This window comes from Schistocerca americana, chromosome 8 (genome assembly GCF_021461395.2).
Source record: "Schistocerca americana isolate TAMUIC-IGC-003095 chromosome 8, iqSchAmer2.1, whole genome shotgun sequence".
Taxonomy (NCBI): Eukaryota; Metazoa; Arthropoda; class Insecta; order Orthoptera; family Acrididae; genus Schistocerca; species Schistocerca americana.
This window is the reverse complement of record NC_060126.1, coordinates 119931346-119958869: the sequence shown is the minus strand read 5'-3', so window position 1 is coordinate 119958869 and position 27524 is coordinate 119931346. Positions and strand designations below refer to the sequence as shown.

Sequence of the window (27524 nt, the reverse complement as noted above, 5' to 3'; positions counted from 1 at the left end):
GCAAGTGTTGTGCTGTCTAAACAAAACACCCTTCAGGACCAAGAACTGGTCTGGGCTGTTGGCCTGAAAGGATCTGACTATAGCGTGGAGCAGCAAGTCTTCTCAAGCATGTTAGCCGGGAGTGTGCCAATTTTGGCCCCAAGGAACACCTGTTCTGCACACTCCACAATACGGCCCACAGGGCCAGCACTACTCAGACCTGTAGGCCGGGAAGAAGCTGGATTTAGTCCAGAGCAGCAAGCATTCCACTCACCACACGAAACGCCATTCAGACTAGAGCACAATAAGTAGGATGGTGAGTATATTATCCAGTCTGCTTGATATTTTGTACACACACTTGTTTATATTTTTTACCCCTATCGATACGGGTACATCTTGATAACATGTAACCTTTTTGTTCACAGTCTACGCATTCCTGCTGGGCAGAAGAGTGACTATACTGGCCCAAAGCAGCAAGTGTTGTGCTGTCTAAACAAAACACCCTTCAGGACCAAGCACTGGTCTGGGCTGTTGGCCTGAAAGGATCTGACTATAGCGTGGAGCAGCAAGTCTTCTCAAGCATGTTAGCCGGGAGTGTGCCAATTTTGGCCCCAAGGAACAACTGTTCTGCACACTCCACAATACGGCCCGCAGGGCCAGCACTACTCAGACCTGTAGGCCGGCAAGAAGCTAGATTTAGTCCAGAGCAGCAAGCATTCCGCTCACCACGCGAAACGCCATTCAGACTAGAGCACAATAAGTAGGATGGTGAGTATATGATCCAGTCTGCTTGATATTTTGTACACACACTTGTTTATATTTTTTACCCCTATCGATACGGGTACATCTTGATAACATGTAACCTTTTTGTTCACAGTCTACGCATTCCTGCTGGACAGAAGAGTGACTATACTGGCCCAGAGCAGCAAGTGTTGTGCTGTCTAAACAAAACACCCTTCAGGACCAAGCACTGGTCTGGGCTGTTGGCCTGAAAGGATCTGACTATAGCGTGGAGCAGCAAGTCTTCTCAAGCATGTTAGCCGGGAGTGTGCCAATTTTGGCCCCAAGGAACACCTGTTCTGCACACTCCACAATACGGTCCGCAGGGCCAGCACTACTCAGACCTATAGGCCGGGAAGAAGCTGGATTTAGTCCAGAGCAGCAAGCATTCCGCTCACCACACGAAGCGCCATTAAGACTAGAGCACAATAAGTAGGATGGTGAGTATATGATCCAGTCTGCTTGATATTTTGTACACACACTTGTTTATATTTTTTACCCCTATCGATATGGGTACATCTTGATAACATGTAACCTTTTTGTTCACAGTCTACGCATTCCTGCTGGACAGAAGAGTGACTATTCTGGCCCAGAGCAGCATGTGTTGTGCTGTCTAAACAAAACACCCTTCAGGACCAAGCACTGGTCTGGGCTGTTGCCCTGAAAGGATCTGACTATAGCGTGGAGCAGCAAGTCTTCTCAAGCATGTTAGCTGGGAGAGTGCCAATTTTGGCCCCAAGGAACACCTGTTCTGCACACTCCACAATACGGTCCGCAGGGCCAGCACTACTCAAACCTGTAGGCCGGGAAGAAGCTGGATTTAGTCCAGAGCAGCAAGCATTCCGCTCACCACACGAAACGCCATTCAGACTAGAGCACATTAAGTAGGATGGTGAGTATATGATCCAGTCTGCTTGATATTTTGTACACACACTTGTTTATATTTTTTACCCCTATCGATACGGGTACATCTTGATAACATGTAACCTTTTTGTTCACAGTCTACGCATTCCTGCTGGACAGCAGAGTGACTATACTGGCTGAGAGCAACAAGTGTTGTGCTGTCTAAACAAAACACCCTTCAGGACCAAGCACTGGTCTGGGCTGTTGGCCTGAAAGGATCTGACTATAGCGTGGAGCAGCAAGTCTTCTCAAGCATGTTAGCCGGGAGTGTGCCAATTTTGGCCCCAAGGAACACCTGTTCTGCACACTCCACAGTACGGCCCGCAAGGCCAGCACTACTCAGAGCTGTAGGCCGGGAAGAAGCTGGATTTAGTCCTGAGCAGCAAGCATTCCACTCACCACACGAAACGCCATTCAGACTAGAGCACAATAAGTAGGATGGTGAGTATATTATCCAGTCTGCTTGATATTTTGTACACACACTTGTTTATATTTTTTACCCCTATCGATATGGGTACATCTTGATAACATGTAACCTTTTTGTTCACAGTCTACGCATTCCTGCTGGACAGAAGAGTGACTATACTGGCCCAGAGCAGCAAGTGTTGTGCTGTCTAAACAAAACACCCTTCAGGACCAAGCACTGGTCTGGGCTGTTGGCCTGAAAGGATCTGACTATAGCGTGGAGCAGCAATAATTCTGCTCGCCATGCAAAACGGCCTTCGAAATTGACCAAAGGAGCTTAAATGGTGAGTATACAATCCAGTGTCCTGTGATAATGTCTTCTTACACTGGTTTATATTTTTCACATTGATCAACTGGGGTTTATTTTATTGAAACGTAGTTTTGTTGTTCACAGTTACTCAGGCCTGTTTGCTGGCAGTGTGCTGATTTTGGCCCAAAGCAGAAACTGTTCTGAACACTTGACAAAACGGCATTCAGAGCCAACCACTACTCAGATCTATTGTCCGTGAAGAAGCTGATTTCAGCCCACAGCAGGAAGCATTCTGGTCACCAGGCAAGATTGTGTTCAGACTCGACAACAGGAAGTAGGATGATGAGTACATGATCCAGTCTGCTTGATATTTTGTTCACACACTTGTTTATATTTTTTACCTCTAACTACGTGGGTACATTTTGATAAAAAGTAACCGTTTTTGTTCACAGTCTACTCAAGCCAGCTGGCTGGAGGGCGACTATATTGGTCCAGGGCAGCAGGTATTCTGCTCGCTAACAAAACAGCCTTCATGGCCAAGTACTACTCAGGCCTGGTGACTAGAAAGGAGCTGAATTTGGCGCAGAGTAGCAACCATTCTGCTCACTAGATAAAACAGTCTTCAAACTCGAGCGCAAGAGATGGGACTGTGAGTACATGTTTCAGTCCGTTGTGATACTGTGATCTTATATTCTTCTGCAATTTTACCATGATCTATAAATATACACTTTTATGAAATGTAACCAGTTTCTTCACTGTCTAATCAGGCCTACTTGGCGGCGAGGAGCATTTTGGTCCAGAACAGCAACTACCCTTCTAGCTAGACAAATTGGCCTTCGGTGTCTACTACTACTCAGAAATGTTGGCCGGGAAGGAGCTAATTTTACCTTGCAGAAATCAGCATTCCGCGCACCATGCAGAACGGCCTTCAGCCTCGAGAACAAGGAGAATGGTGAGTATATGTTCCAATCTACTACGATTTTGCGATCTTACACTTGGTGATTTATTTACCTTCATCGACAACAGTGCAGTTTGATGAAACTTAATGCTTTCATTCACAGTGTACTTAGACGTGTTGGGTGGGAAAGACTTTTTGTTGACTCCAGAGCACACACAGATTAGTGTCAACGTCTTCCCAACTACGTTGGACTATTCTTATTTCCTCCCATATCACCATTCTACATTTCTAACACTAACATGCGATCACACATCTTAGTAAGCACCTGTAGACCATTCCGTTTTTTGTTTCTCATTGCTTAACTTTTCAGTTCGGGCTAAACCTACAGAGTTGCTCATTCACAAATTTGGTCCGTTTTTCACCACAGTTAGCGATGTTACAGATAGAAATATTTCATTACAACCTTTTCTCTCTCAGATTGTCACTTTGTGAAAGCCACACTAATAGACACAAACCGTTATTTACCGGTAACTTCCGACTGTTGTTTGTGTTAGCTACCTGTGTTCTACTGATCAACAACATTCATTGAAATTTCAACTTAAACTGTAACAAAGTTGACCTTCTCTCGGTTATTTTGTGAACATAGTTTATCAATTTGATGTTAATACAAATAAATACATTGGACTGCACTGAGAGAAAGAACCAAGGCAATACACAGCACGGTAACGTATTTCGGAACAACTTGCATGTGACGGTAACCGACGATCTAACAGGAGTGCAGGATTTCATTGTCGTAGAACTACGTTGAGTGACTGCGAGCCTTAAGTTGGGAGAGAAACTTATGTGGATACAAAACAATCCCATTGTGTCATATTTATTTACTCGTAGATAACCTTAAAATCCCTTTGATGTTGTGCCATGTAGCTCTTAGGAAAGTTTTGGACTCTGCCTTCACACGATTTCTTCAGAACAAAAATCACACCAACAACCTAGACTCAACCACACGGCCATCTTCGACATCTTGTTACAACAATGAGCCAGTATACCAATGAAGCCCTCAACCCACTGACCGACAGTTGGTTGAGTCATGATGTATGACCTCCCATATGCTTTGTTCACTTAAACTACCTCCATCTAAGTCTGTAGATATTGCCACCAGGAAAAATAAATATTGAAACGGCAACTAAAAAGATTGCCTATGTGATTGAAACTATTTAGTCTTATTTAATATGAAATGGGCAAATAGAAAGCATATGATGTAACCATGGCGGATTATAGTCCGAAGTAGGTCCGACATCAGCCAGGTCCCAAGGCGCTTTCTTCCATTCAATGGCCTGTCTGTCTTACTTAGTACTTTTGAGGCTGCTGTGACATCAGGCAAGCCACTTTATCAATTATTTGTCTATCAAAACTGCAGTGTCCCATATTGGTTTCTCCAGTGGATACTCTTTAGCAGCACTCTCTGAAAAATTTTCACTTCATTTTTATTGTCTTAAAATGCGTTTTTCGGAAGTAGTATTTTTTTTCCTTTGTCGTCCATTCCTTGGACTCGTCCGTTCGCTGATTTCCAAGGGATATCTGCCCTCAAAAATTCAGTCTTACGAATTGTTTGTGCCTTAGCAAAACCTTGTGTCAGCTCTCCGAAACTTTCTGCAACTATGCTCTCCTGCCTGCCCTAATGACATGGTGCCCTTGTCCCCCCTTCCCCCTCCCTTTCCTCCCTATGCAACAATGGTACCTTCTTCCTTTCAGGTGGTCCTACAAATTCTAATTTCAGTGCTTAGTTGAAATTGATATATCTTGAGATCTAACACTCAAATCACAAAGCATGTTTTCACAAGGCCCTCTCTAATCAAATTGTATGTACATCATCCTGTGATTGCATATACTAGTCACTCTCCTTCATTATTTTAATTTATCTACAGATTAGCTATGAGTGTGCTGAGCATGCAAGAATCTACCTCTGCCATGTCTCAACCTTCTCATATTGTTTTTGAAACATTCATGAGCACTGAATATCGGTACATGATAAACTTCACTTTCCTTTATTTCTACGACATGTAGGTATATTTCATTTTCTCACATTTTCTCCTGCCCCCAACTGGTCACAGCATTCAATTCTGGCCTTTTCATGTCCTTTGCAAGTCTTACCAGTTTTTAGAACTCCCCCCCACCCCCAACCCCAACTTTTAACACTATATATTTTAAAGAAAACATGCACTGATAGTTACATCATTTTATTTGTCATGAGGATACATATATAAAATTTTTAAGTTAATTCTAATACAACAAATTTCAGTAAGAGTATCTCTTTATGCTATGTATGTAGTGTTATCACAGTTACTTTGTCGTACCACTTAACACTTCACATCTAACTTCACCACACAGTTTCACATGCTAGTGCTGGTGTGTTAACCTATAAGATATGAGGTAAGTGATTATGATCCTCCACCTTGAAATCTAACCTTAGGCATGGGACAAAAGAGAGTATTGCTGTCCACCATGTCTCCCATGACACCTTCTTCCTCATCAACACCATGGTCCACTCCAATCCCTACTCCAGAGCCATCTTTCTCTAATGTGAGATAAGTTCATAAATCTCAGAATATAAGCGTCACAATGACACCTGAAGGCCACCATTTTCCACACCATGTAACAAAGTTTGTAATCTAACTACACACAGATTAATTTGTTACACTACTTTTTCCAAATATTTTCAGAATAATTTTAGTCATGACTTCAGTGATGGAAGCTTACCATTATTACTCATAATGATTTACTCTGTCCAAGGAATACCACTCATGACTCCATAGACTTTTCCCTGTCCATTATTGTACTTTTTTGGTTTTCGTACACTGAAAATCATACTTTCTTGATTGCATTTGCTACATTTACTAAATCATTGTACCTTTTTATATTTATACTTCTAAGTCCACCTTTTCTGGTGCTCCACACTGCCCAGTCTCTTACTTCCTTAGCCAATTACATAAAATATACAGATCACACACCTGTTTGTGACACAAATCACTAATCTTCTTAACATCAGATTCTTGCCCTCGTGTATATTACACATTCCGCACTGTTACCTTAGTTGCAAGTTACAGTTCTATTATATTTATTCCTCTTGTAACCTATTTAACTTAAAACATAAAGACACTTTTCATACTTGTATATCACAGAGCGTTACTTCCAATATCATGGTTTACCCAGAATTTGGTCTTGTTTTCACTTCATGTCCCCCTTGTTATTTTCTCTGTATTTCAAAACTCTATTCACACTGTTCTACTTTCAGGATTTTACGTTTATCATGATATCTTCATGACATCCTGTATCCAACCATTGACTTACTTCACATATTCTCTTGCATTTCAGTAACTTCCTCACTTCTCAGTTGCCTATATGTACATACTGAAGACTACCAGCAATAGATTAAACAAAAGGGGAAGAGAATAGAACAAGGAAAGAATGCATTGTTCTACCCAGCTCAAGTACGCACAGTCGCCTCGCTGTGAAGTTTCCCATAGAGCAGCAACCCTCATACCCTTTTTAATGTGCCTCATCTACCATCCCTTCGTCAACTTTCCACGCATCTGTTTCTGGTCCTCCTTCCAGAGGATAACTCTTAAGTCCTTTTTCTGCTTCCCTTTGAACTCTAAAACGATATAAACTTATATTTCATACTTCTTTTTCGTTAGAACCTTTGGTCTTACTTGGAAGTTCAAAATTTCCCAGAAATGGCTCCTTTTGCTACAAAAACTGTGTTACTACTGCCTTTTCCTAACTAGACTCTGCGTGAACAGGCACCATGAAGTTCTAGCGGTACCGACTGGGCGCCATGTCATCCTCAGCCCACAGGCGTCACTGAATGCGGATGTGGAGGGGCATGTGGTCAGCACATCACACCACTGACCGTTAGTCAGTTTACATGACTGGAGCTGCCACTTCTCCATCAAGTAGCTCCTCAGTTTACCTCACAAGGGCTGAGTACACCCCACTTACCAACAGTGCTCGGCAGACCGAATGGTCACCCATTCAAGTCATAGCCCTGTCTGACAGCGTTTAACTTCGCTGATCTGATGACTGCCTTTTACTGCATGCTGTGGTTTTGTTAGAAAACGAATATTTGCATACTTGGAAATACACATGGTTTATTAGGTACTGGTTCAACACAAAGCACATACAACAACAACAACAACATACAAAGAAACCACACACAGGTGTGTATTACCAACCACTGAACATGAAATACTGACTTTAGTTATTTAGTTATTAAAGAACACCAAAGACGTAAAACACATTAACGCTCTTTCTTATTTAATAACTTGTGAAGTCTACTCTTATTACATAAATACTGATATCTAATGTAAAACAGTGGCTTTTTTAGTATATCAGCAAGTTGTTCTACAGTGTCTACTTTTGCAACTGTGATTTCATAAGCATCGACTAGTTCACGGACAAAGAAATGCCTTATATGAATATGCTTCATTCTTCAGTGAAACTCAGGATTCTGGGCAAGCCAGATAGCAGTTTTGTTGTCAGCCTGCAGAACTGGTGTTGCCTCCAATTGGTCCATTGCTGTCAGAAGCTTCTTGATCCAGACAATTTCCCAAGCACTTCACTGGCAGCCACAACCTCAGCTTCAGTTGTGGCTATGGCAACAGAAGATTGCCTTTGACTAATCCAGGAAATAGGTGCCCCAAAGTACAGACAAAGGACACCATATGTTGAGAGCCCAGAGCCAAGATCACCTCCAATGTGGTCAGCACCACTAGAACACTCTAAAACCTGCTTCTTAGAATTGTTTTTATATAAAAGTCCATAATTTGTTGTGTTTCTCAAGTATCGTAAGATTCGTTTAGCTTTCACTACATCACAATCTGTTGATTTCATGATACAACACTGGCAGCATATGCAATGTCAGGACATCTCCCACACATCAGAAACATCAGTGCTCCAACAGCTTGGCTGTATGGAAATTCAGAGTTACGAGGACTTTCTTCTGTATCATTGTCAATTATAATGGGTGTAGTTACAGCCTTGCAGTTCTTCATGTTGAAACGCTCTGGTATTTTCCTGTGTAATGAGTCTGACTTACACATACAGTTCCACATTCTTGTTGGTCAATTTCCAGACCTAAGAATAATGATGCAGGCACTGAAGTAATTTTAAACTCTTCTCTTAAATCACTGACAATGTCTTCAAGTTCCTGTTCACTGTGAGCTGCAATCAGACTGGCATCAACATAAAGCACAAGGAATATTTTCTTACAGCCTTACTGTCTCACGAAAAGACAAGGATCAGCTTCACTCCTCAGAAAGCCCAATTTAGTGAGATGATTACTGAACTTCTCATTCCAGCAATGCGGAGCCTGTTTCAGTCCATATAGACTTTTCTTCAAGTGACATGCTCTCCCAGACCCATCATCACATCCTTGAGGTTGTTGCATATAAATGGTTTCTTTTAAATCATAATAAAGAAAAGCAGTTGAAACATCAATTTGTAAAAGTTTCATGCTCTCACTTGCAGCAACACTTAGTAGTGCTCGAATGGTAGACACTCTAGCCACAGTACTGAAAGTCTGGCCATAGTCAACTCCTTTCTGCTGCGAATTACCCTTAATCACCAATCTTGCCTTGAATTTATTGACTGAGCCATCAGCATTTGTTTTGACTTTATACACCCATCTATTAGGAATGGACCTCTTTGCATATGGTAGGTCAACCACAACCCACGTTCTATTTTCTTGAAGAGCTTTTATTTCAGAATCCATAGCTTCCTTCTAGAAATCGTGATGAACAGACTTCATGGCATCGCTGTCTGTTTCTGGTTCTTGGAAAGATAGTGAGAGGTACATTACATAATCATTAAATTTTTGTGGAGGTCTGAGGGTTAACCAATCACGCAGACATGGTAAAGCTTCTCCACTTGTGGCTTCCTGATCTTCCTCCTGAGGGTCTTCATCTACATCCGAGGAACTGCCATCCTCTTCACTTTCACTATCAATACCATTGGTCTTCAGTCTGAGGTGCTGGATCCTGATGATTGAAAACATTCACTGGAAGAGTTGAACTTTTCTCATTCTTCAGTGGCCTCTCCTCAAAGATGACATCTCATGACCTAATGAGTTTGCACACCTCTCCACAATAAATTATGTAACCCTCATTGTGATCATATCCAATGAAGACACCTTTCAGTGCTTTGCGGTCCATGTTCCTCCTCTGTTGTTTTGGAATATGAGCATAGCAGGTGGAGCCTATCACCTGCGGATGTTTCACTCTTGGCTTCTTTCCATACCACAATTCATATGGAGCCGTTACTACAATACTGGAAGGCCCTGTTCAGATAGAATGTAGGTTGTGGTGTTCACCATCTCTGCCCAAAGTTCCTGTGGAATGTTTGAATGTGCATGCATTATGGCTCTGGCAGTTTCCACAACTGTGCAGTTCTCTCTTTCACTGCACCCATTTTGTTCTGGAGTGTAAGGCATTGTGAGGCGTTGAATTACACCCTCTTTGTGAAGAATCTCTTTTGCTTGTTTGTTGTCAAATTCTTTCCCATGACCACTCAGAAGTTCCTTGGTGGTATGCCCAGGAGCTTTTGCTTCAGCTATGAACTGCCTTAACTTTTCTGCAACTCCAGACTTTTCTTGTATGAAATGTGTTGCCCTAAACTTTGTATAATCATCTTCGAAAAGAATAAAATACCGGTGCCCTGACACAGAAGGTACTTGAAACGGAACACATACATCAGCGTGAATAAGTTCATCTGGTTCTGCTGTCCTCTTTCTGTTGCCAAATGGTAAACGATGAGCCTTGCCATAAATACAGCCTTCACAAAGTTCACTGTCCATTTCCACCTCAATATTTAATTCGCTACAAAGTACAGACTTCACATCGCGCTTGTATAGTTTCCGAATCTTTCGTGATAAAGCTGCAGCGTATTGTCTCTGCTAGTGGTGTTAACTTCGCTGAGGGAGCTAGGTTTCACATTTCTTACAGCAAGTTTAAAAAGGCCTACAAAGCGATCGCTGTCACCTACCAATCTAGTGACATTATCAATCTTAAGATGACAAATTTCTGCGCTTGATGTGAATATACTTTCTGGACGTTTATCCTGTGCTGCAAGAACAGAGAATAAATTCTTGTGAATCTGAGGTACATACCATACATCTGTTAAGGTAATTCTGTTCCAGTTTCCTCCAACTGCTGCTTCATTGTCTATTGAACCTTTTCCAATAGCTTCAATAATGTCACCATTAGCTATAGTAACTGAGAGTTTTGTTAGAAAAGGCTGAAATGTTTTGAAACAATTCCTATCATATGTAATATGACTTGTTGCACCATTGTCTATATACCAGTCCTCATTTCTACATTCAGAGTTCATCACAGAAGATGTCACAGAAAGAAGTAGCATATTTGTATCTGTGGTAGCTGGTTTTGGAGATTTGCCATCCACTGCCAGCTTTCAGCACACTTTAATTATATGGTTGGGCTTGTTGCAGTAATTACATATTAATTTCTTTTTCTCCATTGGATTTACTTGCTGAAATGACAGACTTAATGAGTCTGTAGTGAGGACTTCTTGTTTACTAAAATCATCTTCCTTTGTCCTCAGAGCTTTCTCATATGCACACAATTGATTTGTTAAATTATCAATTGTTATGTCATCTCTAGACGTTCCGGTTAGCGTCCAACTAGATTTAAACGATAAATAGTCTCCTGGTAGAGTACCTAATATTTTACAAATAAAAAACAAATCAGGCATTCTTGAATTATTTACGATATCTTTAGTAATTTCCTGTTTCATTTCACTTCACAAATTTTTCAGTTTGGAAGTATGTGTCGGCAATATCGTCTTCAGGAGCCTTTTTGTAACTAAAGAACTGCAGACAAAGGTTGTAAACTTTGTCTTCAGAGACACCATCAAATATTTTGTGTAATTCTGTCCACACTTCACTCGCAGTATGTAGGCGCATTATTTTCTGCAAAGTTTTTTCCGACATATTTGCAGTCAAAACAGGAATTCCTCGTAGACAAATACTTACTATGTATTTGCAAGTGTTGCAATTTGTTTTGCCTTCCGCAACTCCGATGTTGATAATTCTTGTTGAATCCTTCGATGGTTGCGTGGAATTAACAACTTCAAAAACGTCTTCTTGTAGATAACCTTAAAAACCTTTTGCACAGAGCTACGTCATTATTTTCGTACAAGTGTCCTTTTAACACGCACCTGGGCCCATAACCCGCTGGGATTTTGTTAGAAAACGAATATTTGCGTATTTGGAAATACAGATGGTTTATTAGGTACCGGTTCAACACAAAGCACGTACAACATAAACAACAACTATACATATACAGAAAAACCACACGCAGGTGCGTATTACTACTGCTACTGAACATAAAATACCGTCTTTCGTTATTTAGTTGTTAAAGAGCGCCAAATACGTTAACACTGTACGTACATTATTATAAAACACCACTCGACAATTGCATCACAACAACTCATATTAAAAAAATCGATACTTGTGATCATGTTAACACTGAGTTTCTGAATTCTCTAACTTGTGTAATTCTGTGACCACAACTTTGAAATGCAAGAGTAGTTTGATTTCATGTTGGACTGTTTTTGGACACCATTCCTGTAGCAACAAAAATTTGACGTTGCAGATCAGCAGTAGTACTGTGTCCATTTTGCTGGGTGAAGACACTGAAATGTGTGAACAGCAGTCAACCAATACCTCACTTTCTAAGCCACCTACTGCTCCTTTTGCAATCGGATTGACATCAGCTGAAACGGGCATCAGCTCTCTTCCACAAAACAACTCCTTTATTTTGGCTTTTTTTTTTACCAAACTCGGTCACAGGCATCCAATTTCTGTTTTTGCTCTTCCTATGCACCAATCAGCCTGGGAGTCTAAAACACACTGCATGAGTGCTGTCCAACCTTGATGGCAGTTCATATTTGGAATCTCCATCAAATACGAATTTATAAATCATATTAGTTTCGTCCAGAGGCACTCTTGCGTTTTATAATGAACAAGCTTGTTTGATTTCTCTCGCTTGCAGTCCAGAAGTGCTTGCTTCTTTGCAGTCTTCTATATACTGTTCTGGAGCAAGAAGTCCCCACACTTCCTACATCAACGAATTTTTATTTCTTATTGTTCCTGTTCCAGTCAGTTGCTTTTTATCAAAGTGTCACACTATCCCAATAGTACCAACAGCGTTTAATTCGTCAGATATGTCATAATAATAACTGTTGTTGCGTCAGGTGACTCTTCACACACACTCAGTGGTGCAGGAATGTCTCCCCCGCTCATTAGTGTCTCCATTCTTACAAAGTTCAATAGAACTTCCCATCAGCTGCCCAACCAAGCTATTCAGCAATATTGTTCCCCCACTGAGTGCACCTCCTCGCCACCAAGGTCACCTGTGGCAGCTGCTATGCACACTTTATTTATGTTCCTCACTATTACTTGCCAGTTTTCTACTTAAAACTGGTCATCAGAATGATTGCTATTCTGTTGCCTGTTGTGCACATCATCATAAGTGGCACCAGTCTTCCACCTTCCTGCAGCTGCTGTGTTATATTTTGCACTATAATGTAACGGCCATGAGAATATTAGACTCTTTTGAGAGAACGTTCATAATTCTCGTAATTGTCATGGAGTGGTGCTACAAGTTCTCACCAAACACAGAATGGTAACAAAAGTCTTATACCCACAGCAACAACTGCACAGCCACCTCCTCATCAGTACTTACAGAATGCCTCCATTGTTCCCTGACCAGATTGGTACTAGTCTTCGGTCCAGAAATCTATGAGCAGTTCTTGCTGAATTGCTGTAGACCAATATTCTTTCAAAAATTGGACCTTGAGAACTTGTAAATGATTACAGTACTTAGTTACATCATTCACCTGTCTAAAGACATCATCTTTGAATTGCTCTGCTGTAAAAGAAACAGACAGCAAATGAGTTGTAGAAAAGGTAGTAAGAGCAACTTGACTTTCCGCGAGTTGTATCCAAGGCTATATCCTCAAAGTCCTATGTGGATGGGCTTAACAGCAGCTGGTTCCATGGCTAAATAAAAATGAGGACAGCAACCAGGCAACAGTCGGTTACTGCTTCACAGTGGGCTAATAGCAACTTGTCCAGAAACACATGGAAGTATGACTTCTTGACGTGGCTGGAAGTACGAGAAGATTGTACTGAAAGATGTTGGGCGATTAGCCAGTTTCATCCATAGCTAGTTTCAGATCCCTGGATGTCATGGTGCAACTTAATGGTATAAACAGTAACAAACTTTATGAGCACATTGAAACAAACAAAAATTAACAAAATATAGGCACTAGTAACTTCACTAGGCAAAAATTTGTCGAAGTATCATTGACCACAAAGCCACATGACAAGATTAAAATGTGAGGATGTCCCTAATATAACTATAAAACCTAGAAACTGTAGCTTATACGTTTGAAATCCGTGGTAACAGCTAAAGAGGCGAAACTTCTGAAATATAATAATTGTTTCCAGTTTAATATTTGTTTCAAGCTTGGAAACTGACTCCTTTTGATGAACTGTTCCTTGTGATATGCACTTCCCTCTACTCTTTATGTGTAAGGTCTATGTGTTTTGTCATACAACTTGAAATTTGACATTTCTCTCGTGTGGCATAGACACCAGCACTTAAATCAGCGTCTTTGTTGTCCACAGGTGTGCTCGGTTGTCTTGGACAGGCCTAATGTCCCCTGTGACAGGTCAGCCAGCAGCGACAAAGTCATTATTATCGGGGTGCACACCCACCTTCCAGGCAACGGGGACAGCTCAACACCGACGATGTTTTCTTTTTCTATTGTGGTGGGCATCTGACTACTGTAAGCGAAGCCAACACACTAGCAGCACCATGTGCCGTCGTCATGGATGCTGACAAGACACCACCTATTGGCTGGAGACGCTGTGGTACTGCTGCTATCACAACAGAAGTGTTATGACATTGTGAGGCTAACATCAGTACAGTCAGAAATGTTTGCCTGGCGTTTAAAACTGATTTTTGTTTACAATAAACAAATTATTTGAGCAACATGAGAATACTCATTGAGTGTAACTATTGTTACCTTTATACTAGAGCGTTAGTTACACAACGGTACATGCATTGGCCTATTCACTTTCATTCAGCATCTTGTTCCATCAGAAATGTAACAGCATTGTTGAATGCATTCACTGCCAACGACTTAGCCTATCTGTAGCAATTGTATGTTATGCATCACCAACCTTGCAATTTCTTCATGGCACAACTCTCAATACAGATCAAGTTTCCAGAGCTTCATGTTTCCGAAGCCATCTTCAGAGTATAAGAGACCCAGATCAAGAGATAATGCCTGAGAAAAGAAACTTATAATAGAGAAGAGTTTATCTGTGGTTGTCACAGACACAGCTACAAACTAATAATCCTGACTTTTTTCCCATGGAAATCTTAACTCTTAAACATCCCTCATGACATACTCTGCCTGAGAAATGGGCACGCCAATTTAGTTACTGCACTGTGTTCATTCGTTTCGTCACATATATTTCACGTGGTAAGTCATAATAAAAAGGAAATAATTTCATGCTTGGCAGAGCGAGTGCACCAGCATACATCATTGGTTCAGGAAATGACGTGTTGCAGTCACCTGAGTGGACATTGGTCCCTATCAGCCGACTTCCATGATTGGTGGCCGGAGTCTGGAGTGACAAACTAAACTCTAGAGCACAGTGTTTTGAGCTGGACCACAGCCAACAGCTCTTTCACACAACATTTTTGGATCTTTTTCTATTACTGAAAGTCAGAAAGTGAAATACATTATTTTTACTCTTCCATTGCAGCAAACTGATACTTTTAGCTTACAGGGGAATGTAAATTCATGTCAAGTATTGCGCATCACATAGTAAATATCGACTCCTGTACCAAAACACTATTTCTGGGAAGCTGTATCTTCCCCCATGTGGCGAGAGGTAGCCTAGTAATTGTTAATACATTCAGGAACATTGTCGAACATGATTGTTTTCGTGGTGCAGGTGTTAATGGTAGGCAAAGGCATAATGTTACTTGATCGAACTGACCTCCGCACCCACCTGTCATCGTTATTGCGACACTGTACTTGTTTCCCTCGTTTGTCTTTCCGGAGGTGCATTCGGCACTGGCTTCAGTTTCATTCGTATGTATTATTTCACAACTCAACATCCCTCTTCAAGACATTCTAATCGCACAGAGATGAACGAGGCATCGTTAGAAAATTTTTAATTGTTTCTCATACTGCATATCGAGTTTGCGCTAAAAACTTACTGTTTGTCGAAAATTTTGAACTATCATAGGGAAAAGGGCATCATGGATGCCCGGCATCATACCTGTATTTTGTGAAGCTAACCTCTTACTCACGAACAAGAGACTCACTTTTCATATTATCTTATTACAAATAACTCCTTATTAACTAGATAATTTGTATACAGCAGCGTCACTGATAATAACGGTGACCACTGCAGTAGTCATTATCTCTGCCCGTCGTACAGGTTGACTTTTCTCAACGAATATACGTTTCGAAACGACATAGAGTAAATACGTAATACGAAACAACAAAGGTATTGGTCATTGTCAACATAAATTGTGATTTACGTATTGCTGCTACGGATTAACGTGCTTACATGAAGTAATAAATGCAATCAAAGACCCAAAATACAGTTAGAATTTACTGAGGTCGTAGTGAATATCAGGTAAGAAGCGAATTGAAATTGCATTTGCTGTCGCTATAAGGAAGTCACAGGGACAAAAGTTTCAAAACGCAGGATCATATTTACCTTATCCATTCCTTACTTGCAGGCAGTTGTATGTAGCCATTTCAGGACTAACTAAATCAACTAACATTTTCGTATCCCTTAAGGAAAATCAAAAATAAAAAGTCCATGAAGCTCAAATTCTTATACGATGTATCGTTTACAATGAGGTATTCTAACGCTGTGGAAAGAATTTCGTTCAAATTTTCTTTGTGGAAATATATAGAAAAGGGTGCGTCATAAAATGATGATTATTATTTCGCTTTTTTGGTTTATTTTTAAAGATTTTTTTCAGTTCACACAACTATCCTTATCCCAACTACATTCTTATCCCAAATACTGCCGTTATTTAAAACTATGAAAGCGCTAAAGTTTCGTACAAGGCCCTTGATGAATAATAATGCCCAGTCGCATCGAAAAGCACTGTTGGGGGTTCTCTTGCAGTGAGAGGATATTTGGCGAATGGGCTGGCCTGTCCGTTGTCGTAACGTAAACCTCATCGAACATGTGTGAGATGCATTAGGGAAACGTATTGCAGCATATCCTGCTGGTAGATGAGTCAAACGCCCTGGCCTTCATAAATCGGCATAAACAACGAAACCTGTAACGTAAACACACGTGTTCACATCGAATGTAACGAACTCAATTGTGTCGTTCACCCACAAAACGTAAAGCAGTTTCATTTGAAAGGTCTTTTTTGGTTTAAACAGTTTGTTTCGTAGATGTATCAAATAAGATATCGACAAAATCAGTACCTACTTACATGAATACGATACTTCGCAACGATGTGTCAGTTTAATGAAAGGTAGACCTATCATTACATGACAATTCTTCCAATCACTTATTTATACCTAAAAAATCGTCTACTGAGTAGGAGCTGTCATTCATAGATTCTTTTAGTTTGATTTTAAATGCTGGTTGGCTATCTGTCAGGCTTTTAATGCTTTTTGGTAAATGACCAAAGATTTTTGTAGCAGCATATTATTTATCCCATACATTACAGCTTATTATCTGGAAACTAACATAGGCCATACAACTACCTTTTTGCAAATGGTATTCAGTATCTGTTTCTGATATTCGTATGTTTTGTAACTGGGAAGTACAAAATAAAACTAAACTCTGATGAGAAATCAAACCCCTAACTTGTTTTTGCAAATTGTTCTTTAAAATAATAATTCACCCCTTTTTTGTACCAAAGTCAGATTTAATCCAGGATAGCAAAAATCATCCTTTCTTCTTATGTAGTAGCAATGCACATTGCCATTGCTTTTGGAGTGGGAAGGGTTATTGGTAATAAATATATATATATATATATATATCTCTCTCTCTCTCTCTCTCTCTCTCTCTCTCTCTCTCACACACACACACTATATATATATATATATATATATATATATATATATATATATATATATATATTCTTCAAAGTGCTTCGAACAGGTGCGTGTGTGCGCAGTAGGCTTGAAATCTTTTCGTTTCACTGCCTGTATCCACATCTGCCTGCGCCCTTCGTCCTTTGGAAACCTATACGAAAGAGAAAAAGCAGCTTTGTAGCTTACCATTTCAAGAAATATATACAATTGCAATGTACGCCTGGAAACACACACAGCACTTCAAACCGCCAATTTACGTAACTGTGGCGTTCTGGGTAAGGATATGATACACACAATAGCTTATCAGTATTCAAGAAATGCCGCTAAATTAAACTAATAATACTTACACGTGAAATTTAATGTTACTTCCCTTCACAAAACGATCGGTACAACCATAAGCACAACAGGATACCACCATTGTTTTGCCAATAGTCACGTGGTATAGCAGTAGAGATGTTGGTGCCACGAAATATACGTCATGACCAGTATACCAATATCTATGGTCGAAGGCCCTGGCACAAAAACTTATTACCAACCTTACGGTCAGCATAGGGGGACGCAATAGGGCATGCACTGTCATCAGTGATGATCACACATTCCATTAAGAGCCATGTCCCGCCATTTGTAAACCTGGGGACCATCATGAAACGCGGACACTTTAGTCTACATTCTACTTTGAAAGAAATTGTTGTTACTGGTCTTCTCATTGCGCAGTTCTTTCACTGACCTCCACTACACTGTAGCAGTTCTATATATGAGTGGCCCACATTTCATTGAACCCTATTACTTGGCAGAGACACATCTCGCAAAAATTACGAACTTTTTGTCCATGATGTTTGCACAACAGCTATATTGCCATGACTTGATACACAAATAGCCAAGATATTGCAAAACATCATTCACAATAAGATTCTACGCAGCTTTTATGTTTCCCCGTTCAATCGCGATCACAAGGCCATCTGCAACTATCTACCACAACACCAAGAATAGCCCATACGCAGTCATATAGTGATGATAGCTCTACGTACAAGTCCTGTTGTGAGACATGACACAGGAGTATGACATAATTTTTGTTCATCTCATCGCATCTGGACCCGCAGTTATCATCACGATTCAAAATTAATTTTTGTACATAAAATACCTCCTACATGATAGTACATCATTTTATTTAGCAACATCAGTTGAAGTAACAATAAATCTCATTGCACCTCTGATGTAGTGTCACCTTGAGGTACACCTGCATGAATACTCTGTAAGTCACCTTTAAGTGTCTTGCAGAGAGTTCATCAAAACACTTTTACTATTCCTCTACCGTTCCACTCTGTAACAGTGAATGGGAAAAACGGACTTTGCTGAAAAGATATCACTGCTCTGAAAAACAGTTTTGTTTTAATGAATGGAATCATTAGTCATCTATCATGTCCATCTCTCTCTCCCCGAATTTTTGATAATACCAAATGAGCTGCCCTTCTCTGAACTTTTTCAATGTCCTCTCGTCAATCCCATCTGGAAAGAGTACCATATTGCACAGTCATACCATAGCAGAGGATGGACAAGCATAATGTAGGCAATCTCCTTAGTAGACCTGTTGCATCTTCTAAGTGCTCTGCAAGTAAAATGAAGTCTTTGGTTTGCCTCCCCCAAAATATTATCTATGTGATCATTCCGATTTCAGGAACATTGCATCATAATTATGAACAACACAGGCACTGCAATATTGTAACCATCCACCGACACTTAGCACGTGGCTTTCAGTTAAAAATGTCACCCCTGTATGGCAATATACATAGTTAACATATGAATGCCAGTTGCAAATGCATGGCTGTGGGTCACACTCAGATAGCCTAATTATAAAGTGACCACTCCCTGAGCACAAATTTTCATTATTGTCATTCAGTTATACAGCTGATGGTTGTCCATGCTGTGCCTGTTCCTTTTCACATGCGTGCATGTCTAAAGGAACATGCATTGTACTTCAGAACAACAAAGCCACTGCAATATTTTATATATCCACCAATACTGGGCTAGTGACTTTCAACTAAAATATCTCTCCTGTATGGGAATATACATAACAGATGAACAAGTGCAGATTGACGACATATGGAAGTTTGGGTCTAGCCATGGAGAATGCTTGGGTAGCCTAATGGTAAACTGACAGCTATTAATAAGCCAGAAACCTGCCGCAAGTCTAGGTCAATCAAAAAAAATTTTTCATTGTCATTCCATTATACAGCTAATGTTTGTCAATATTTGCAACTACAAATACATTTCATGTACTCAGTTCTATCCTATGGTATAATCTGCAACTTGTTTAAGTTTAAATGAAAAAAATATTATTGCTACAGAAGTTGAAATAAGAACATTTTGTCAAGTTGACAAGTAAATTTCTTGAAGAAGCCTCTTCAGGGAGCTAAGAATTCATATACTTACATGTCAGTACATATAATCCATACTGGGATTTCTGGTTCATGATAAAAGTTAATTTAGGATGAATTCATAAATTCACTAACACAATATTAGAATTAAATACAATTCTTATATAGATTACATATCAATCTCTAGTATTCAGAATGGAGCTTATTTATTCTGGTGCAAAAAGTTATAATTGGTTATAAATTGACTTATGACAAGAAAATGAAAATATTCAAATATTTACAGTCAAAATAAAAGAATGTAGTAGCCATTCTATGTGCAGTATACTCAAGGGTACTCAAGAATACGCAATAATATAAGTTGTGTTTATGTTTGCAAGTATGTAGGCAGCAGGTTGTGGTCTGCATAAAGTTGCTGAAACACTCTGTTTGAAGTGTTAAATTAAAACACTAGCTAATTAATGTATGGGAGAAGTGGTTTCTCCTTTTTTTTTTCTTTTTTCCAAATAGTCGTTTCCCTCCTAACAAAAGAAGAAGAGCATAATATTCTAATTCCAAAGAAAGTACGTGTTGATAGGTATGGATATTACCAAAAAAAAAAAAAAATGGCTCTGAGCACTATGGGACTCAACTTCTGAGGTCATCAGTCCCCTAGAACTTACAACTACTTAAAAACTTAACTAACGTAAGGACATCACACACATCCATGCCCAAGGCAGCATTCGAACCTGCGACCGTAGCGTTCGCGCGGTTCCAGACTGAAGCGCTGAGAACCGCTCGGCCACACCGGCCAACGGATATTACCAAACAGTACATTTAATAAGTGAAATATTAACATGAATTCTTTGTCGAAGAATGAAAAAAACTGGTTGAAGCTAACCTTGGGGAAGATCTGTTTGAATCCCAGACAAATGTAGGAACATGTGAGGCAATATTGACTCCGTGATATTTCTTAGAAGATAGATTAAGGAAAAGCAAACCCACATTTACAGCATTTGTAAACTGAAAGAAGGCTTTTGACAATGCTGTGGAATAAAATTGTGACAGTGGCACAGCTAAAAAACAGGAATCCAAAAGTTATTTACAACTTGTTCAGAAACCATATGTCGATTATGAGTCAAAGGGTATGAAAGGGAAGCAGTGGTTGAGAAGAGAGTGAGATGGGGTTGTAGCCTATCCCTGATATTGTTCAATCTGTATATTCAGTAAGCAGTGAAGAAACCAAAGAAAAATTAGGAGCAGGAATTAAAGGCCAAGGAGAAGAAATAAAAACTTTGAGGTTTGCTAGTGAGATTGTAATTCTGTCAGAGACAGCAAAGAACTTAGAAGAGCAGTTGAACAGAATGGACAGTGTCTTGAAAGTAGGTTAAAAGATGAACATTAACAAAAGCAAAACAAGTATGAGGGAATGTAGTCAGGTGATGCAGATGGAATCAGATTAGGAAATGAGGCATTTGAAGTATTACATGAGTTTTGCTGTTTGAACAGCAAAATGACTAATGATGAGCAAAGTGAGAGGATGTAAAATGTGGCTTGGCAGTGGCAAGAAAAGTGTTTCTAAAGAAGAGAAATTTATTAATGTTGAATATAGATTTAAATTTTAGGAAGTGTTTTTCTGGAAGTATTTGTATGGAGTGTAGCTCTGTATGTAAGTGGATGATAAACATTTTAGACAGGAAGAAATAGAGGCTTTTGAAATGTGGTGCTACAGAAGAATACTCAAGACTGGATGGGTAGACCATGTAACTAATGAGGAAATACTGAATAAAATTGGAGAAAAAAGAAATTTGTGGCACTACATGACTAGAAGAAGGGATTGGTTGATGGGACACATTCTGACACATCAAGCGATCACAAATTTAGTATTGGAGGGAAGTGCGAGGGGTACCTTATAGAGGGAGGCCAAGAGATGAATACAGTACTCAGCTTCAAAAGGATGTAGAGTACAGCAGCTATTTAGAGATGCAGAGCCTTGTATGAGATAGAGTAATGTGGAGAGCTGCATCAAACCAGTCGTCAGGCTGTGTGTGGATTTTCATGGTTTAACCATGGACCCAGGACTTTGGTGTTCCTCAGCAGGCCAGAGGCCATGGGCGATGGATTTCAGGAATTGCGACTGTCTCACTGCAAGTAAATTGAACAGTGCAGCATTTTATAGACATTTTGTTTATTCTAGTACATTTTGGCACTTCTAAAGTAGTTTATATATTAGAAAGTATGGATGATAAGAAAAAGAAAGTTGTGGCAATCGCTGCAGTTTGTATGCTATGTACTCATGTATTTCTTGATAGAAAAATCACACAATACCTGTACAATAATTGCCATAACACAGTGGATAATAACTGACAATAACAAATGTAGTAGAAGCAACATTTTATTGGCAGGCACTTATAGTGTTGCTTTACACAACTCTTCCCCAACTTACATATTTCCTTCAAGAGGCTTACTTTTTTCTGAGTCTATTTCTGGAAGTAGTGAAGGTATTTTAAATCTGTCTTGCAACTCCAGCAAAATGCCTATTTTTGTCATCAAATGTGTTTTGCTTTATTGAAATAAAGTAACATCAGTGGTCTTAATGAAACATATATACCATTTTGCTTGCTTTCTCCATCTAAAAACAGTTCATTACAAAAGATGTTGATGTTAGTACTTAACATTTTTGTTCAGAAGTTTAGAAATGCAAAAGTCCTTACATTTTTTATCAACTTACGTCTTTCCTTACTCTTGAGATCAAAATTTGTCAGGGAAAAATGCTAAAACTTATCTGGAAATCAGAGAAATATCAGAGAATTTCACTTGAGGAAACTTGTGGCAACCCTGGAGAGGTATTAAGAAACAGTTGCCTCGATAATTCAACAGTCTGCAAATGATTACAATCTACATAATTCAAATCCCCTTGGACAAAAAAGGATATGGGAGGGTGATCATTTGAGTGGGTCAGACTTCAATATGGGATTCTTTTTCGAATAGAGGATTAATTATGTAACATAACAATTATTTTACCATTGTCATTACACACATACCTTGACCTTTCAGAATCATCCCCAATAACTTGGATCTTCTATAAATCTTTAAAATGCTTAAAACACCTCACTCCAGTTTCGTAATGCAAAACTTAACAGTCCAGCAGAACAGTGGTAAAATAATCAAAATTTTAAATATCCTTGTGTGGTTTGCATGATTAGGCTCATAAATTTCAATAATACATTAAGCAACCAAAAGTGTTGTAATTTCTGTCCCAAGTAAGTTATCCGAAAACATCTCTACAGACAATACCTTCAGTTACTTCCAAGTTGCAAGCATAATATATTCAAAAACCAAGAACATCACGAAACACTCAAACTAGAACAATTTGACTTCAACAGACAGAATTAATTTCTTCACCCTCGTAGGCATACCACTTGTATTGTAGTGCTCTGGGGCTGCTTTGGAGCTCAATCAACATGGCCACTGCTTCACGGGGGGACATGTTGCACAACACCACAGGATCAAATCCAGCCCACTCCTTCACAGTCTGTCACTGAGACCAGTGTTACATCAACACCGATTTATAAACTTCTACAACAGAAAACTTACCAATTAATAATATGCCAATTAAGGATCCTCTGACTGCTGCAGTGCCAGCTTCTAGACATGTAGACTTGCTAAGGTGAGTGCAACATTGCACAACATCAGGAATGAAGGGTCAACAATGTCTTTCATTAACTGGCAATCACAGGTCAGTGACAAGGTTCATATTAACCCACTTGTCTTAACCTAAACAAGCAAAACAAATGTCAAGGAATAAAGTTCATCTCCTCAGCAGAGCTGCATGGGTACCAGATAATTCTATCAAATTGTCAGACATTTTAACAGTCAAAAGTTGCCATAATTTAATCAGTACATCCACTCGCCAGAAAAGGAATTTCAAACAACAACACTTCACAGCAGCTCATGTTGTGCCTTTGCCTGATGGAAACATTTACACCGACTGGCCCATTAGTCAAATGTACTCTGCTCCCCTCCCACTATACTGGTGTTGGCTGACCACACTGTTTTGATCAGCGCCCTCTCTCCATAGCTATCAGACCTCCAAGAGAGATTGCAGCTCAACAATTCACATTGCTCTAAAAGCCTGCTGCTTGTGTACCCACTCTGGGCCAAGCAAATAGTCTTTGGACCTGCGATACACTCATTGGAAAATTGATACAGCTTTATCAGTAACACATAGTGAAACTTTACATTTTGAATATCGCCTGGATAGGCAGTGTGTGGATCTACTCCTATGAACTGCTTCTGTAATATAGGCCGAGAGGGAACTAATACAAAGTCTCAACACCAAGCTAGCCCACTTTTTATTAGAAGCAGTATTTCCAGACCATCTGCTCTTGATGAAATGGGCCAGAAATCAAGATGGCACTCACTGAGCCCCACAGTGTCGGCCAGAGGGCTCTGTGATCGGTCTAGTTAGTCTTCTCTTGTAGTGCCAACTTACGAGAGTGTGCACCTGCATTGTGGCATTGTAACTATCGATGCCACACCCCTCCCCCCTGAAACAGTGAACCGTCATGGAATAGGGCTTCTGACAGTGGGGTAAGGGACCCAGGGGTGGCAGAATTGAGGGGGCGGACAACTGAATTGCAGGGACGGCTGCCCACCTGCGTCCCCGAATTGCTTGCGAGGGGGAGAGGAAAATGCCCCTTGCAAAACCTGCCTGGGACGCGCACCGCCACTGGGTATGCTCAGACAAAGAGTCGAAGCAACAACCTCCATGGACGACAGTGTCGGCGTCATGTCAGCCTCAGCATCCATTGGCCCAGGCACCGTGGAGGAACACGTCAGCAATGGCAGCTGGAGGTGGGGCCATGGCGGTGACAGGTGGCACCCGTCCGGCACAGTAGACCGGACCGTTGGCGCAGTCAGGGGCGCCCGCACCTTAGGCACAAGCAACAGAGATGCCATCAGTTGAGTCATGGGCTGTGGCAGGAGAAGCTGCAAAACATCCAATTCTGCCAGAAAAGAACCAGCAGCAAAAAACCGAGGACGTCACAAACAGATCTGGCTTTGGTGTCGCTTGACAGTGCCAGAGGGACCAGAAATCACAAACAAGACACGGCCAAGCTGGCGAAGAATGCGCCCCTGCTCCCAGTGCTGCCTAACAGAGAAAACACGATAGAAAACCAAATAATGTGGCGCCCAGCCATTACAACGCAAAGCAAAGGGAGCTTCCAGCGGCGGGTGCAACACCTGCAATAGCAACCGATGTGTGCAGCCATGTAGCAGTTGCACTGGGGAATGGGTGCCACACAGCTGGGAGCGCTTGCGAGAGTGTTTGGCATGCAGCTTGTTCATCTGCGACTTAAATGTATGCACAAAGTGTTCAGCCTTGCCGTTCAAATGGAGGTGGAACTGGGCTGAGGTCAGATGGCGAATGCCATTAGCAGTGCAGAACACTTAAAACTCAGAGGACACAAATTGGGGGGCCATTGTCAGAGACAATGACTTCAGGAAGGCCCTCAATGCAAAAAATAGACATCAAGGTCTGAATAGTACTGGCAGATGTGGTACAAGAGATAGGTACAACAAAAGGAAAGTTGCTGTAAGCATCAATGACTAGCAACCAGTGGGTGCCCCAGAAAGGAGCCGCAAAATCAATATGCACATGTTGCCAATGTGCAGTAGGAGTCGGTCATGTGAAGAAGCACTGGCAAGGAGCAAATTGGTGCTCCATGCAAGAGCGACAGTTAGCAAGCAAATTCTCAATTGGTTATCAATACTGACCCAAGTGCAGTGACAACGCACTAATTGCTTCATCCTCATTATTCCCCAATGACATGCAGTAAGAGGAGGATTTCCGACTGCAATGAATGAGGTATAACCACACAAGACTGATCAGTGTCAGTTCGTAACAAAATAACATCTTGGTGTACAGACAAGTTGAGATGTTGCGCAAAGTAATGTCGAACAAGGGGATCACTAATCCGCATAGCAGACAGAGGCCATTGAGTTTGAATGTACTGCAAAGAAGCGTCAGCGGTTGTCGCAGAAGCAATGCAACAAAAATCCATCGGAAAACCATCATTGAAATCCTTGTCTTGCGAATCAATGAACGTGCATGGCAATTCGGTAGAATCAAACACTTCGTCAGGACCGATAGGTAGATACGACAAAGCATTGGCTGTAGGCCAAAACAAAATTTCATAATTGTAGTTAGACAAAAACAAAGACCAACGTTGCAACTGTTGTGCAGTATGGGCTGGAACTGGCTTTGACAGGTGAAACAAGAACGTCAAAGGCTTATGGTTGGTGACCAAATAGAACTTGGGACCGTACAATAAATCATGAAACTTGGTCACTCCATATACAATAGCTAAAGCCTCTTTCTCAATTTGAGAATAGTTTTGCTGGGCAGAATTGAGCAATTTAGACGCAAAAGCGACCGGGCACTCGACAGAAGTAATGCGGTGGGACAGAATTGCCCTGATGCCATGAGAAGATGCATTGACAGCCAAAACATCTGGTTTGCAGTGATCGGAAGGAATCAAACAGTGATCACTCAGCAGAGCAGATTTAAGGTTGTGGAAAGCAGCATCACAATCTGAAGACCAAACAAAAAGAATGTTCTTAAACCGAAGGCACTGCATTTGGTATAAACCAAACATAATTATGTGAATCTGCCTAACACAGACTGAAGTTCTTTCAAGTTCCTGGGTGTTGGCAAGTCCCTAATCGCATGGAGATGTGATGGTGAGGGGTGGATACCCTGTCCGTTAATCATATGCCCTAAATACCGAATCTCAGTTTGAAAATATTTGTACTTGTCTCTGTTACACTTGAATCCTGCCTGCAAAAGTACAGTAAATAAAGCCCCAAATTCTGCAGATGTTTGTCAGGGGTGTGACCTGATACCACAATACCATCCATATAATTGGAACAACCAACACACAACTGCTGCAAGCAAGACTGAAAAATAGCAGGAGCCGAAGCACAACCGAATGGAAGGTGGAGAAACTTGAACAATCCAAGGTGGGTGTTGATCATAAAATATCGCCACGACTGTTCGTTGAGTGGAATTTGAAAGTATGCATCCCGCAAGTCAATCTTGGAAAAGAATATACTCACACCAAGCTTAACAAAAATGTCTTCAGGATGTGATAAGGGAAATGTAGCTCCCACTATCTGGGGATTGACTGTAGACAAAGTCAGCACAAATACTGAGACGACCATTTGGTTTTTTCACACACACTATAGACAAAGCCCATTGCAAAGCAGAAACAGGTCCAATGACACCACTGTCTTGCAAACGCTGAAGTTCAGCAGCCACGGCGTCGCACTGTGCATGTGGTACCAGGTGTGCGCGCCGGAAGAATGCCATGGCATTGTCTCTAACTACAATATGCGCTGCAAAGTCTGTGGCATAACCAAGGCCCTCAGAAAAGAGTTCAGCAAAATCATCCCATAATGTGGCCACACTGTCTGCATGGCCACAAGCATTGTCACAAAGTACATTGTCCTGAACTGCGAGGTCAAAATGTTCAAATGCGTCCATGCCAAAAATGTTCGGAGCATAACTAGAGTGGAGCACAGTTACCCTCATCACACTATACATGGCTTGCAAACTATACACGCCTAGCACTGAAATTTCCTGTCCAGGAAATGCAGTCAGCATGGAATGCGAACATCGAAGTGGGGACAAACCAAGCATGTCATAAGTTGATCTGTTGAG

General features: G+C 40.7%; 2 long non-coding RNA genes across 4 annotated transcripts in view; one reads left to right on the top strand and one right to left on the bottom strand.

Annotated features, from left to right (window-relative positions):
- The window catches only part of LOC124544593, a 30049-nt gene extending 13885 nt beyond the window's left edge, over nucleotides 1–16164 (bottom strand). The window contains exons 1-2 of one of the 2 annotated variants that reach the window (XR_006967544.1): nucleotides 16099–16164; nucleotides 14539–14645 (exon numbers count right to left, since the gene is read on the bottom strand). This is a non-coding gene — a long non-coding RNA (uncharacterized LOC124544593). Of the gene's footprint in view, nucleotides 1–14538; nucleotides 14646–15651; nucleotides 15747–16098 lie in introns of those variants that run through there. The other variant, XR_006967545.1, reaches the window with a different exon arrangement.
- Nucleotides 15802–27524, top strand: part of LOC124544592 — a 75958-nt gene continuing 64235 nt past the window's right edge. For both annotated transcript variants that reach the window (XR_006967543.1, XR_006967542.1), the window contains exon 1: nucleotides 15802–16014. This is a non-coding gene — a long non-coding RNA (uncharacterized LOC124544592). The remainder of the gene's footprint in view (nucleotides 16015–27524) is intronic.